We start from the raw sequence: 17,178 nt of genomic DNA, 5'->3' as shown, positions 1-17,178 counted from the left end.
TATTTATATCACATATACTGCAATGACAAAAAAGGGAAGATAATTAGGCATACACACTGCAGTCAAGCATATTGGGTTCGTTGGACTCATTAAACTTAATTACTTTCACTTGTTTTTCCTGGGGGCTATAACATCAGTATTAAATTCCAGTGAAATCTATGGTATGTTTGATTTAGCTGAAACAAGAATTAGCTATTTATTGCCTTTTAGAGATAGTTATCAAAGCAAGGGATATGCTGAGTGCTTCTTCTTGCTTTTCTTAAGGCCTGATGGGAAATACTTTGGTTGAGAGACCAGGCTATCATCTTATGGAACCTGCTTCAGTGCTTAACACAATTTTGTCCTTATAGATTTCTGACCATCATACCATGGCCTCGTATGTGTTAGGCACACATATTAAGTTCTTACACTGACTGTGTATTATTTAATCTTTTTTTTTTTTTTGACAGTAACCTCAAGCGTTGATCAGCTTGCCATTGCTATGACAAAATCAGTCTAAAAGAGGCAAATTTTGGCTCATGGTTTCAGTCCATGACCAGCTGGTTCCATTGCTTTTGGGCCTGTGTCAGGCATAAATCTCATAGCAGAGATCACAGGATGATGCAGAACCGACTAACTCATGGAAGCCAAGAAGCAGAAAAAGGGAGGAACTGATGGGAGACAAAATAGCCCTCTTCCAGAGTACACCTCCAGGGACCTATTTCCTCCAACTAATCCCAACCTCCTGAAGTTCCCACACCTCTCATTAAATTATGAATCCATCAGTTAATTAATCCATTCATGAGGTCAGAGCCTTCATCCTCCAGAAACCTCACCTCTGCATATTGGAGACTAAGCTTTTGATGCATGAGCTTTGGGGAGATACATATTTAATACCCAAATAGTGATGCTCAATTTGCATAAAGGGAAACTGAGATTTGAAGATGGTATAAAGATCACCTGAGGTCACAAAGTGTATAGTGTAAGAAGCTAGTAGAGGATCCTTGTTAATGCAGTAGATAGTTGAGCTCAGTATTACTGTTACCGTTTCTTTTAGGGTTTCCAAATCTGGGAATTGGGTTCCTCTCCCCATTTTTTGTATTACTGCATCTTGATAAGCCTTTTAAACTCTTTCAACTTCAAGTTCTAACAAAACCAAGATTTATGCATGTTTGCCACATGCCTGTGCCTGTACTGAATTTAAATACTTTGTCTCATGCAAAACTCCCAATAACCCTATATACTATATAGTTTGGAACTTTAGCGTTGGTGTTGGTGCTGTTGGGAGGTGGTGTGGCCTTCAGGAGGTGGAGCCCAGCGGGAAGTTCTAGGTCATTGGGAGCCAGCCCCTGAAGAGAATTATGGGACACTGATATTCCTTTTCTTTTTCACTCCTTTGTTGCTATGAAGTTTATGGGTGTCCTCTGGGGCCACATATTCTTGCTGTTGTGTACTGTGTAGCCACAGGCCCAGAGCAACAGAGTCATTGGTCATAGACTGAATCTTCAAAGGCTGTGAGCCAAAACAAACCATTTCTCTAAAAAACCGTTTATCCCAAGATGGTTTGTTACAGTCATAGACATTCAACTAGCACACTACTCAACAGCAAGTGCTCATTACATAGTGTGGTACTATTATACTTCAGTAAACCTATGCATCCAGTTTATGTCAGCATCCATGTCAGTCAGGAGTATTTTCAGTTGTGAGTCTAAATTGACTGCAGTGGGTGGTCAAATATTCATTAAATATTCACTTATTTTTTTCATGTAATAACAAACTCAAAGGGGCAGCCTAGGCTATTATGACTCTTCACGCTGACATTAAAAATCCAGGATCCTTCCATTTTTAGCTCAGTTACATTTTTTCAGATTGGATACCTCCAGACATTTCATTTGTTCTCAGAGAAGAAGAAAAGAAGGCTAGAGGGCAGGAGACAAAAATCTTCCTCTTCTTGAATCTCACTTTATTATTTGTGACAAACCATCCCCTTTGATGTCTTCAATCAACACCTCTCTAGGTAGAAGTGTCCCATCACGCTTTCCTGCTCAGTGGAGCCTGAGAAAGACATTTGATTTTAGTCGTACGCATGGATATCATGAACGAAAACAAGGTTGTTATGGCAAAGAACAGAGACTGGGTAAAGGTAGAACTGTCTGCCCAGCATCTCCAGAGGAGGTCCGCAGTGCTATTGAACCAATGCTGGCTGAACATTTTCGACTTGAAAAGCTTCATTCCAGTCTCTTTTATTCTCTTTAATCCTTACAACCCTCTGGAGGAAGTTTGCCCCCTTCTACTCTCATACGCTCTCAAAGAACATTTTCCTAGTCGTGGGTTTCAGCCTCAGAAGTGAGTAGCAGGCTCTCCCCACCCCCTAGTTAAATAAAAACTTTAAGAAAATGAATAGCAGAAAGGCAGGAGGGACAATGTTTTCTGCATAGAGACCTGAACAGGGCTCAGGAATTGTGGGCTAGAGATAGAAGTTTGGAAAGGGAGTTGGGATGGAGGATGGGTATAGAATTAATTATATGATTAGCTAGGCTAGGAATCAAATCTCTCAACATGCTCCTAATTAATTGATCAGATGCACCACCTGGTGACCTCTCTCCCTCAGCCTCCCAGAATGCAATGCGCTGAGAAGGGAGCCTCAAGCCTGCTCAGGCTTGGGGAATTGGGGAGTTCCCCATTAAGTAGGTATGCAGTCAATTAACATATGAGCCCAGGGACACTCTGAGCATGCTTAGTGATGGTCAATTAGGGCTGGCAGATGAGGGCTATGAGGAATAGGGAACCGTCTTAGGTTATTGATTATGCATGTGTATGGGAGCGGCAGTAGGTGCGTGATGGCCATTTCCAACAGCCATTTGCAGCACAGATGAATTCTGTATTCCGAGGAGGAATGAAGAGACAAGCAACAGCAGCAGCAGTCTTGTCCTGCCAGCTCAAAAACAACTGCCATGTGGCAGTGTGTTGTTTTTATTAAAAGTAATTTTTAACTGCAAAAATTGTGTCCTACAGGCTGTGCATGGTGATGTGTGCCTGTAATTCAGGCACCTTGGGATGTGAGGCAAGAGGATTGCAAATTGGAGCCAACCCTGGAAAATTGAGGAATTTTGCTAGACCCTGTCTCAAAATTTTAAAAGAGGGCTGGGGATGTAGCTTAGTGTGCAGCTCTGGGTTCAGTACTCAGTCCTGCAAAAAAAAAATATCATGTATAGTAATAATGCATAATAGGAGTTCTCAAGTGATTGCTCTGAACAAGATACTATGCTCAATGCATTACTTTATCTCACTTCATGTTTACGATAGCACATGAGAATGTTAACATTCTACACTGTACTAGACCGAGGAAAGTGAAGTTCAGAGAGACTCAATATATATGCTAAAGTCTCACAGTTAACTGCTTAGAGAAAAAGAATTTGAAGCCAGCTTGGTCTCACTCCAAAGCCTGCACTTTTAAAACTTTTAAACACTAATCATTTTATCCTCAACTCCTGTCATTTGAGGAAAATTGGATAATTCTAAAAATTAAGGGGAAAAGTAACCATCCATAATCCCACACTGAGGGACAGTATGTGCAAAACAGACTAATCTTTTCCTCCCACTCTCATTTTAGCTTCAGGCCTCACTTGTTTGCCTTTTATCCACCCTCTCACTTTCTCTGTCCCAGCACTTTTTAAGGGGAAGACACACAGCTGATTAACGATGGGCCAACTTCATCTGTGTCTCCTACAGTCACAGACACTGAGTCAGCAGTTGAAGGAATAGAAGTCTGTTAAACTGGGAGGGTGTGGACCACAGGGAGGGCTCCCTGTGAAGCAGCCATGAGCCATGATGGATCCCTAGACAGAGGTACATGAGCAAAGAAGGAGCTTCAAGGAGGGGAGTACAAAGCAAGGAGCAAGAGAGGTCTATTGGCGATGGCATGTGCTTCAGATCCAGAGCAAGGTGAGAGAATAACCCTAAATCACAGCTCTTCCCTGCAGCTGTGACCATATATAATCCTGCTTTTAATTTAAGCTTCCTCAAGTTCCTCTTCTAGGTAACAAAATGATAACTGACCAAAGTATGACTACTGTTAACATTTTGTAGTGTTTTCTTCTAGTGCTGTTCCTTCTGTCCTAGTCTGTGACCTCAGATGTAGAAAGCCAGATCACTCCATCACATATGGGCATCACTGGCCGATGCAAAGCCCCATTCATTCACCTTCAATCCATATTCTCAGCTCCTGTCCCATAGGTACCCACCGGAATGTTTTTGATACATTCCCCTGGTGCATGTTTACTTGTCAAATAAGAAGGATTCTGTTCTATGTGTTATGCACTTTTAATATATACAAGTAATGGCACGCAATCGATCTAATTTTGTTTTCTTCCCTTTTTGTGGTTAACACTGTATTTTAAAACTCCATCCCACTTTTCCCCTTTGTTAGCTTCTCATGGTTTAAATCATCCTTCATATATCATTTCAAATCCACTTCTTTTTTACCTAGTAGCATCATGTGAGGGCATTTGGCTTATTTCAAGGCAAGATGCCCAACTTTTCACTATTGTGCTTTTCTTCCAGAAGCTTATATTGGGAAATCATTTCCAAAATCTCCAGTGTTGTGATGAATTCTTCCCCTCAAGCTATACAATGAGCCATTTCTCAACCTTTTTCTCCCAGTTTCACTGAGGAAGCTTTTGGAGGGAATGACAGAGATTGACACTCATTCCATCCTCCTGGCTTGCTGCCCAGATGGAGGGCTGGCTGGCTGTTAGGGACCTTAAGATCTGGATGCCAGGGTGAATTTCCCCCAAGTCTTAGCTCCAACCTCTAGGAATTCAGAGTGGGTGTATTAATTAGGAATCTTGATTGAGATGGCAGGAACCTAACTCAGGGGAGCATAAGAAAAAAGGACACCTCTAGCTTCATGCCCCTTGATAGTCTGTGGTAGGGAAGCCACAGTTGTATCTGTGTCCATTGCTGAAAGTAAGCTGCAGAGTACTTAAGAACTCATCTCTATTTCTTGCCTCTGTGCTGTCTGTATTGACTTCATTCTCTAGTAAGATTTTCCAAAAGAGAGGCAAGAATGATCATGGGCAGCTTCAGATTTGCAATCCATCTCCTTAACAATCCCAGAAAACATAGAACATGTCTCTCCCAGTAAGGGTAAATCATGTGCTCTTTGGGCAAGGATGGGTCATGTGAAGTGGACACGGTGACACAGCTTGCTTTGCCTGTGTTATGTGAACCAGAATGGCTCTACCTGAAGGTGGAAAGAGAAAACGTGATATCAGGTTTCGTCACAGGAAACAGAAAGGAATATGGTATGCAGGCCACAGTCTATAGATAGAACGCAGCAGGGAGCGTTCAAGAGCGTGCAAGAGCAATGCAAGGAAAACAGTCCTGAAAATGTCCATCTAGAGAATGTCAGGGAAGGAGAAGAAATAGCAGCTGTAAGCAGGTGAGCAAGGGCCGTTAGCTGATATCCAGTGCTGAATCTGTATGGGAACCCTGAATACAACTTAAGGCTCAGGGTAAAAGGAATCAGAGCATAAAACGCAGTCTTTACAATCCAACAGACCTGAGCTCACATCCAAGCACAGCTTCTTTCATGTGACTGACTCAGGCAAGTCCCTTTACATCCTGAGTTTCATTTTTCTCAATTGTGAGGTGAAGATTCATATATAAATACAAGGTAGTGGCATAATGATTGTCTTAGTTACTTTTTACTTGTTGCTGAGACAAAATACCTGATGCTCAAAGTTGGGAAAGGAAAGGTTTATTTCTTATAGTTTTTGCAGATTTCTGTACATACTTAGTTGGCTCCCAGGCAGGGTGGCATGGCGGGGCCGCAGCAAAGAGAGAGCGAGACACACCTTCTTCCTGCCATTACATCACATCCTGACTCCACCTCTATGTGAGTGTAGCTCTGACACCATCAATCCAAGCACTAGACAATGAACCAATCACAAATGCACAATGCAAAGGCATGAGGCCTGGGGGCCACAGACATAAACCATGAAAATGGTCGTGCAGTGTCTGCCCCACCAAGACTTTCAACCACTATGGCTATGGCTATATTTCTTGCCTTCCCAATCACTGATAAACTGATTTTATATATATATATATATATATATATATATATATACACGCACACGCACACACACACACAATGTATGCACATTTCAGGAAAATAAAAATAGCATGACTTTTTTCAATAGACGATATTATCTTCACATAGGAGACCCTAAAGGATGTCAGATACGGCAGAAAACCCACCACATCACTGGTTCTTTTTTTTTTTTTTTTTTTGTCTATTTGAAGCAGGGTCTCTCGATGCAGTTCAGGCTGCCCGTGAGCTCACTTTGTAGCCTAGGCTGGCCTTGAACTTGCAATGATCCTCTTACCTGAGCCTCCTAAGTTCTGGGATTACAGGCATGAGCCACCATGCCTGGCTTTTACATTACTGGTTCTTAAAGAAGAAATAGAAAATGTATGTGCAGTAGTCTCAATGACCAAGGTTACCCAAGCAGCAGTTTGCCATACTAATAAATGTCTGGAAGCTAATGGCCACCACTTTGTGCACATCTTGTAATTGTAGAGGTCAAAAGTAACCTGTATTAATCTTATGATGTTTCAGTAAATTATTATTAAAGTATTTATACAACTGTTTTTCTTTCCTGAAGGGTGTATACATTTTTCGGTGGACTCTGTGTATATTAATGTCTCAGTTTACACACACTTTTATCCACAAACAATTCAGTTCCCAAACAAAAAAATTCAACAAAATTTTATTTGCATGCAAAAATTTTACATCAAATGACAAACACAACTGCAATCAAATTCCCCACACAAATACAAATGTGGCCATCTTTGTGCAAATAATGAAATAAATTAAATTCATGAACCAAGGTTTCACTGTGTGTGTGTGTGTGTGTGTGTGTGTGTGTTTTTAAAATTATATTTTGAAAGTATACAACAGAACAAGTCAGAATAAAGCCAACTAAGTGAAATTGGTACAGAACTTTACAGCAGGTTACCGGGATAACAGTAACAGGTATCACAGTATATTTTGTTATCTTTATAATAGTTGTTCTTTCAATCACATATATCAAAATGAGATGAAATATAGAACACTATAGAACTTATCAAAACAGAATATTGAATAGAGCAGTACCATTAATCAGAAAAGAGCAAAACAGTAATAAAAATATTTGCCTTCAAAGAAATGGTAGAAGGAAGTCCCCCTTATTTGCTATGGTCAGCCTCCCAGGAGATGCTCAGATTTTTGGTTCCCATTTGCTAATGGGTGGAGGGGGGGAGAGAAGGAGGATAGGGGAAGTAGGACTCTAGGCCATGTAGCGGTCAGTAGGTTCACTATTGCTTAGCAGGGAGGCAGGATGGTCATTTGTTTTCACAGTGTCCTAAGTTCCAACATGGTGTGGATCTCAGAAGACACTGCTGGTTCTTCCCCTGGAAGGGCTGCAGTAGGTCAGACCAGCACCGCTTACCAGGGAGGGGAGGTGCTTGCTTGGCTTCCCAGGGTCCTAAGTTCCAACATGAGGTGGATCTCAGGAGACACTGCTGGTTCTTCCCCTGGAAGGGCTGCAGTAGGCCAGACCACCACCACTTACCAGGGAGGGGAGGTGCTTGCTTGGCTTCCCAGGGTCCTAAGTTCCAACATGGGGTGGATCTCAGGAGACACTGCTGGTTCTCCCCCTGGAAGGGCTGCAGTAGGCCAGACCACCACCGCTTACCAGGGAGAGGAGGTGCTTGCTTGGCTTCCCAGAGTCCTAAGTTCCAACATGGCATGGACCTCAGGAGACACTTTGTGTGTGTGTTTGTACTATATGTATTTTTATTGTGCATTTATGCATTCTGTTATGAGTGCTTTACAGGCAAGAGCTGTAGATAATCCAATTCTGTCTTTCGCATACTTAGAACATAGTAGGTGTTTAATAAATATTAATGAGATATATGACCATTGTTCATTTGAAGTCTGGCTCAGAGTTAATTAATGCTTAGTGCTGTAAATGACCCAGACAGCTCTTTCTATGAGAAATTTCATCTTGACACTCCTCTTAATCATGACCAGACCATCGTATCTTCCCTTTCAATCTAATCTAAATCCTTCCCTGAACATACTTAACTGCTTAGACCCTGGTGGGCAGTAGTCTGCCCTTGAATTTACAGAGAGAGATCACTTAACAGTAAAATCTGGGAGGGGTTAATTCTGAGCAACAGCATAAGCCGTATTTTATGAGAACTTATATAGAGACAAATATGCTTTGTAAATTTAGCATGGCAAGGTTTTAATAAATGAGATCATTGGGATGTATAGGGCTTTATATATCATGCCTTGTATTTATATTCCTGTCAACTTTCTTTGCTTTAGCAATATATTTATTACAGCCCATTTCACCATTTCTTACAAGATGGATACTGTATCATGTTAGACAAAAATAAGTGAGGTATAGGTGGATCTGAAATAATGTGAAAGTCAGCAGGAACATTTGGCGCTTTCTTTATGGAGTGCATTATGCCTTGGAAAACAATGCTCAAGTAAATGAGAACATCATGGGCCTGGAGCCCACTAGGATCACTGTGTGATCCCAGGACAATCACCCCATCCATATAACCACCAAGTTTGTATCTCAAAGAAATGAATGGTAGGACCAAACCCCCTGTGATTAATTTTATGTGTCAACTTTATGTACCCAGACAAGCAGTAGAATTTGGCAGGGGCATATGCCCATAAAGGTATTTCCGAAAGACACTGGCATTTGAATCAGTGGGCTGAGTGAAGAAAATCCACCCTCATAAATGGGGTGAGCACCATCTGAATCCTGGAGGATCCAGAATGGCAACTTTTTTCTCTTCTGGACATCCGTTTCCTACACTCAGATACCAGAGCTGTAGGCTTTCAGAACTTTGAACTTAATCTGAGTCACACTTTCATGGCTTTCTAGTTTGCAGGGAGGAGATCATGGAATGCCTTGGCCACCATAAATGCATTAGCCAGTTCCTATATAAATCTCCTTTCTCTTCTGTCTTTCTCTCTCTCTCTCTCTCTCTCTCTCTCTCTCTCTCTCTCTCTCTCTCTTTCTTTCTCTGGAAACTTGACTAATACACTAATACACTCTGGTAGTCTGAGAAAGTCAAGGACTGTCTCATTCCTCTGCAATGCACACAGCATTGAACCTATCTTTGTCTGGAACATTGCTGAAGTCTGATAGACCCATTAATAAGGTGATCTCCCTCTAAATCAATCAAATAGGCACTAGGAAAAGTCAACTTGTAGTCTGGTTCCCCTAATACAGCCACATTAAGATGGTGAGGATTGGCAAGAAGGTAGAAACATTTCTAGAATAAGAGGAAGGTGATTTTTCTGGGAGGATTATTCTCTAGGCATCTAATGATAAAGTTTTTGACCAGTGTCTGGCCTCACCTTTTACTCTCCTTCCTCTCTGAGCTTTCAAAAGTGCCTCCTTAGTATGGTTTCCAAAGCGGGCTGTGATGTGGGCCCCCTGTCAGTATGGGATGTCTGTCCCACTTCCCCATTCTCTCCTTTAGTCTCAGACATCCTGAAGCCCCTTCAGGTCCCTGGACTTTCCGTTCTCTCTTATGTCTCTAGCCTTTTGTGTCTTTTATTTTCCAGTCTGAAAGACCTTTCTTCCTATCTTTGCCTCAGACCCTCAAAATAGGTAATGCATTGCCTTATTTAGAAAGATTTCCCTGAGCTTCTTCCCCATCTCCACTCCTTCCACTGAGCTGAGAGGCCGTTCCCAAAACACCTTCATCTTGCTCATGTTCTCTCTCTCCCTGTCTCACACAGTACTCTCTCTGACAAACACATGCACACACACACACACGCACACGCACATGCACACGCACGCATGCACACACACACACCATGTATCTTTTGCCTTTCACTGTATATTTATCTGTCCCTCCTGTTCGACCATGAGCTTCTTAAGGCAAGGATTGTCTTGTATCTCTGCAGTGTCAACACCTAACCCAGTACTCAACACACAGGCACTCCACAAATATTTGTTAAAAAAAAAAAAAAAGACTGAGTCCTTCAGAGATCATGGGAGGATATCTGAGATTAGAATGCAGAGTGGGCACCTAATGATGCAGGAATTATGGCGCTGTAATATTTAGTGGAAATTTTTCAACAAGAGCTTCTTTGGTTTCTAATTAGAAGAATTATGTTAATAAGCCACCTTGCAAAATCCCTGATAATCATGTTCCAAACCTACCCCACTGGGTCTCATTTAGATGTGAAGGATAACAGAAACACAGTGGTAATGGAGATGATTTTTGGCCTCAATTAGCACGTCCTGCTCTTACTGCATTATGAAGAACTCCTGCAGACTGGACACAAACCACTGCTTCAGCAGTCCGCAGCTATGGGGCTTTTCCAGGTCCTCTGTCACTTTTTCTTTGCACACATGCTGTTTTCTCACTCTCAGGCTCACCATGTGTTCAATCCATTGATCACCTTTATGCGACTGAGATTAATGTCAAATATTGATTCTTTGACCTTATCTCAACTCAGTATTCACTGAGGATCTCAGCATCTGGGAAGACAGGAAGAGTTACATGGAGGTATCATCATGGACATTTGCCTTCAACAAGATGCCAGGTGAAATATTAGCCACTGAGGTTCAAATAAATATATTTATTTGAATATATTTATAGTGGCTGATATTTCAATTGGAATAGCCAAATAATAGTATCTGTCTTTTGGTCTGCTTAGTTTTAGCAGAATGTTCTCGTAAGGCTCTGCAGTTCTGAGTGCAGTTGCTTATTCTACAGTGCTCTTTGGACTTCCTGAGGAATTGAGAAAAACGCTGGGCTCTCTCTGAGTATGCTCCTTGTAAGATGTATAATTTAGCAGCTGTCACATTGAGAAAGTGGTGACAAGAAAAGAGCTGGGATGAAGATGGAGAGAGAGTGTGTCCTAGTTCCCCTCGTTCCCGAGACAGAAGTACTCTGCCCCTCGTGAAGTTTGATAGTTAGCCCATGTTTTAGAGCTGGTGTGGAAAAGAAAATTTCCCACCTTTGGCCAAGGTAGTGATGGTTCTTGCCTAATAGGTATTTTCCCATTTTATCATATACCAATGACTTTCAGCGGTCCACTTGGTTACCCAAAGTGAAGGCTATATTTCCTGGGTGATAATAGGACTAACTCCTGGCCAAGAGGACAAAAGCAGAAAACTGTGTGTAATTTCTGAGTCGTATTCTTAAATAAAAGGTGGGTATTCTCCTGCTCATTGTCCGTTTCTCCCTTGCTGCTGACAATTATATTGGCATGGTGATAACTTGTAGCATAAAAATGAGAACAGTATCTAAGGGAAGGTAAAGCACGTTGCAAAAGTGTTGGTGCCTCACATGGGGCAGTTGGCATATCAGCCCAAGTTGCTTACATCAAAGGCCATTACAGGGCAGATGAAAAACCTCTTATTTGACTCGTGCCTGTAATCCCGCTGCTCAGGAAGCTGAGGCAGGAGGATCACTATGAGTTTGAGGCCAGCCTGGGCTACAGTGAGATCTTGTCTCAAAAAATAAAAACAAAAGCAAAAGCAAAATCCTTTACTTTGTTAAGTCTCCATACTCGGGCCTGCTTGTACATGTTAGTCCTTAATTACATTTTCATTTTCTTATACCAGAGAACCATGCGATATTTGAACATGTGTCCAATGTATTTCACCTAAGAGTATGGACTCAAGGTACATTGAGTACCTCCATTTTCCTAGAAATATCTCCAGTTTATTCTTCTTTATGGCAGGGTAGTACCCCATTGTATTAAAAAACCCACATCTTCTTTGTCCGTTCATCAATTGATGGGCATTTAGGGTGTTACTATTATTTGGCTATTTCAAATATTAGTAACCATTGTAGACATGGATAGTCTTTGGCTACACTGGGTGTGATGCTTCTAATTCTTTTAGAAATATACCAGAAAGGGGAAAAATTGAGTTGAATGAAACCTCTAATTTTAGTTTTTTGAATAATCTCTACATGGATTTCCACAGTGGTTGCATCAGTCTATCCTCCCACCAACAATATAAAAGGTTTCCTTTTTTGCCACAACTTTGCCAGCATTTGTTATTGTTTCATTTCTTGATGACAGTCATTCTTTCTGCAGTGATATGGAATCTCAGCATTGTTTCAATTCACATCTCTCAAATGACCATGGATTTGGATTTTTTTTTTCATATTTTTTGGCAGATGCCCATATTTGGATTAGGTCTTTAAATTGGAGGGATCTGATTTTTTTTGAGTTCTTCATATATTTTAGAATTAGTCTTTTGTCAACGACAAAATCAACAAAAAATTTTTCTCCCACTGTGGGTTGTCTTGTCATTCTGCTGGTGGTTTCTTTTGCTGTGCAAAAGTTTTTTGATAAGATCCCAGTGGTTCATTCTTTGTGATAGCTACTATGCAAGCAAGATTTTATTTATAAAGTCTTTGCCTACACCAAAGTCTTCAAAAGTTCTACCTATTCTGTCTTCCAGAAGATTTCATTTTTCCAGGACTATTATTAAAGAAGCCATCTTTCTACTAGTGAAGACGTTTAACTTATTTGTTAAATAAGATGACTGAGTATGTTTATAGTTATTTCTGTGTTTCTTAATCTTTTCCATTGATTGTTGAGTCTGTATTGTGTGTGTGTGTGTGTGTGTGTGTGTGTGTGTGTGAGTGTGTGTTTGCCAGTACCATGCTGTTTTTTTTTATCACAGTAGCTTTGTAGTATAATTTCAAGTAGGGATTGTGATGTATTCTGTTTTGCCCTTGTTGCCTAGGACCAATTTTGCTATTCTAGGTCTCTTATGGTTCCAAATGAATTTTAGGATTGTTTTTTATACTTCTGTGACATATGCTATTGGAATTTTGACCAGAATTGTTTTAAATCTATATAACAATTTTGGAAATATGGCCATCTTCACTATATTGATTCTCCCTGCCCATGAACAAGGGATATCTTTCCATTTTCTGATATCTTCTTTGATCTGTCTTTACAGAGTGCTATAGTTTTCAAGGAAAAGATCTCTTACATTCTTTGTTAGACTGATCCCTAAGCATTTCATTTTTTGGATGGTATTGTGAAAGGTATTGTTTCCCTAATTTCTCTATCAGTGAGTTTGTTATTTATATACAAGAATGTTATTGATTTTTTCATCATTTTTTCTCCCTTCCTTCCTTCTTCTTGTTTTTATTTATTTATTTTTTGTACTGGGAATTAAAGTCACAACCTTGTGTTTGCCAGGTAGGTGCTGTGCCACTGAGCTATATCGCCAGCCCCATCCCTTCCTTCCTTTCCATCTCACTGCTTTCTAGTACCCTTTTCTTTCAAACTCCCTTTTCAGTTTCAAAATATGTATTATACACTTTTGTCCTTATTTACCCTTTTGGTTTCTCACACCAAAGAAACAATGCAATGTTTAGTCATGTATGTCTGATTTATTTCACTTAAGAATATTCATTAATCTAGAAATTACTCAATTTATCTTTATTTAGGGCTGAGTAGTACTTCATTGTATTAAAAAAAACTTTTTATCTATTCCTCAGTTGATGGGCATTTGAGATGTTTTGCAAGAGTTAGCAATTACAAACTGTGGTGCTACAAACATGGATGATGTTTTGAATTATTTTGGGAAGATATCCAACAGGGCAATTCCTCTAATCCTAGTTTTTTGAGAAAGATTCATGCTGATTTCCATAGTGGTTGCACCAGTCTACACTCCCACCAGCAGTGGGGAAATATTCCTTTCCCCCATAGCTCCACCAACACTTTTTATTAGTTGTTTTCTCATTCATTGCGATTCTTTTTGGAGTGAGATGGAATCTCAGCATTGTTTTAATTTATGTCTTTCAAAATGACCAAAGATGTTGAGCATTTTTTCATATATTTTTTTCCATTTGTATTTGTTCCCTTAAGAAGTATGTATTCATCTCAGTTGCTCATTTTTGGATTGAATTTGGGGATATAATTTTTTTCAATTTTTATATGTTCTAGGTATTAATTAGTTCTTTGTCTGACGGATAACTGGCTAAAATTTTTTCTCATTCTGTGAGTTGTCTTTTCACTCTATTTTAAATTTCTTTTGCTGTGCCAAAGTTTTTAATATGACAAGATCACAGTTATTGGTTCTTTATAATATTTTTCATGCAATCAGGATTTTGTCCATGAAATCTTTGCCTACACTTACGCCTTCGAATGTTCTACCTATTCTCTTTTTCTGCAGATTTAGTGTTTCTGTTTTAATATGTAGATCTTTGATTCATTTTGTTTAGTGCGTGGTGAGAGACATGGGTCTAGTTTTAGTCTTTGGCATTTGGAAAGCCAGATTTTCCAGCACTATTGATTTAAAAAGGTTACATTTTTTTTTCAGTGAATAAGTTTGGCACTTCTGTGGCTGAGTACACTTACAGTTGTTTTGCATCTTCTAATCTTTTCCGTTGATTCTTGGGTCTGTTTGCTTGTCAGTGCGACACTATTTTTAGCTTTACAGTATTACTTCAAGTCAGGGATTGTGATGTACTCTGTCTTGCCTTTGTTGCCCAGAATTTATTTTGAGATTCTAGGTCTTTTATGGTTCCAAATGCACTTTAGGAATATTTTCTCTACTTCTATGAGATATGCTAATGATATTTTGGTTAGGATTTCAATGAATATGTATAATAATTTTGGAAATATGGACATTTTTACTATGTTGGTTCTTCCTATCCATGAGCAAGGGATATCTTTCCATTTCCTGATATCCTCTTCAATCTCTGCTTTTTTTCTAAGAACTATAATTTTGAATGAAAAGTCTTTTATTTCCTTTGTTAGATTGATTCCTAAGTATCTCATTTTTTGGATACTATTATGAAATGTTATTTCCCTGATTTCTCTTCAGTGAGTTTGTTATTTTTGTACAGTAATGCTATTGAGCTTTGAGTATTGACTTTGTCTCCCCTATACTACTGAATTTGGTTATTACATCTAGAAGTCTCTTGGTGGAGTTCTGGGGTCTTCTATGTAGAATGTCATGTCATCTGCAAATAATGATAATTTAAATTCTTCCTTTCCTATCTGTATTCCTTTTATTTATTTTACTTTTTCCTTTTATTTTTTTCTCTTGTCTAATTGCTCTGGCTGTTTCCAATAAATAGGAATGCTGTTAGCAAACATGCTTGTCTTGCTCCTGATTTGAGAGTGAAAGTTTTTCAGTTTTTGCCCATTTAGTATGATGTTGGTTTGACCTAGATGGCCTTTATCAGATTCAGATAAAGGACATCTTTTCTTATTTTCTGCAGGGTTGATGTCATGAATGGATGTTGGATTTTGTTAGATGCTTTTTTCCACCTCTATTGAGATGATCATATGGTTTTTGCTCTTGGCTGTGTTAATATGGTGTATTACATTTATTTGATGTGTGTATGTAAACCATCCCTGCTCCCTGGCATGAATCCCACTTGGTTGTGTTATATAATCTTCTTGATGATTTGCTGCATTATGTTTGCCAGCATTCTTTTGAGGATTTTAGCTTCTATGTTCATTCCCAATATTGTCCTGCTATTCTATTTTTTTGGTTAGGTTCTTCTCTGGCTTTGGTATCAGGATAATACTTGCTTCTAGGAATGAATTTCAGAATATTACTTCCCTTTCAATTTATTTAAAGAGTTTCATTAATAGTGGCATTAGATCATCTCTAAATTCTTATAGAATTTGTAGTTAATCCATCAGGACCTGGGCTTTTCTTTGTTGGTAAGTTTTTAATTACATTTTCAATTTCATTGTTTGTATTTGGCTACTTAGAATTTTTATATCTTCTTAATTCACCTTTGGATATATATATATATATATGCCCATTTCTTCTGTGTTTTTCATGGTTTTAGAATATAGCTTTTCGAAGTAGATACTGATAATCTTCTGGATTTCTGCAAGATCTGTGGTGATTTCACCCTTTTTATTCCTAATTGCATGGATTTGAGTCTTTTCTTTCCTTTTTTGATGAGGATGGTTAAGAGTTTGTCAATTTTATATATTCTTTCAAAGAATCAGCTCTTTGATTCATTGATTCTTTGTATTGTCTTCTTACCTCTATTTCATTAATTTATGCTCTGATCTTTATAATTTCCTCCCTCATATGAGCGTTAGGCTTAACCATCTCTTCTTTTTTAGGAGCTTAAGTTTCAACATTAGGGTGTTTAATTTTAATTCATTCTGTGTCTCTGATATGTGAATACTGATATAAATTTCCCCTATAGAACTGCTTTCATTGCAACCCATCAATTCCAATATGTTACATTGGCATCATCATATAATTTTAGAAAATATTTAATTTCTTTTAAAATTTCATCTGTGACCCACTGGTTTTTTGGAGGGTGTTATATAATTTCTGTGAATTTATAGAAGTTTTTATTTCTTTTGTCAGTGATTTCAAATTTCATAGCATTATGATCTGGTTATATGCATAAAATAATTTCAATTCCTTTACATTAATTTAAGCATATTCTATGAGCTAATATGTAGTCTTTTTGGAGAACACCCTATATGCAGATGAGAAAAGTGTGCTTCTGATGTTGCAGTATGGAACACTCCATAGACGACTACTAAGTCCATTTGTTAAAGCATTTAGTTCAGTTCTGATGTTTCATTGTTGATTTTTTGTCTAGTTGATCTATTTATGACAGTGGGATATTGAGGTCCCCCATTACAATTACATTAATGCTTATTTGATATTCTGTTCTTTTATTGAATTTCTGGAATCTTGATAATTATATGTCTTGGTGTAGATTTTTTTAATCATGACTAATTGGAATTTGTATGCCTCACTTATCTGTATGTAAAACTCTTTTTCCTTTCTTCTGAAATTTTCTGTCATTACTACTGTGAGCAGAATTTTTATGTTATTTGCACTATTTCCTGGTTCATTGACTCCAATAAATCTTAGTGTTTCTTTGAATCATCAAGCAGCTGTTGGATTGATTTCCCATGGTCCCTTGGTATTTTTGAGAAGTTTTTCTTTTTATGATCACTAACCACAAGCCTGTCTTCTAAAGCTGATGTTCTGTCCTCACATTGGATCATTCTGCTATGTATACTTTCAATGGACTTTTTAATATCCTGTATATCTATTTGAACCTATTTCATGGATTCTATTTCTTTCCTATGTTGAATATTCATGATTTTAATCATTTTCCTGAGATCCTCTATTTTTT

Source organism: Cavia porcellus, unplaced genomic scaffold (assembly GCF_034190915.1).
Source record: "Cavia porcellus strain 051 isolate PalLab524CR breed Dunkin Hartley unplaced genomic scaffold, mCavPor4.1 scaffold_16, whole genome shotgun sequence".
Taxonomy (NCBI): Eukaryota; Metazoa; Chordata; class Mammalia; order Rodentia; family Caviidae; genus Cavia; species Cavia porcellus.
Note: the sequence above shows the minus strand (reverse complement) of the source record.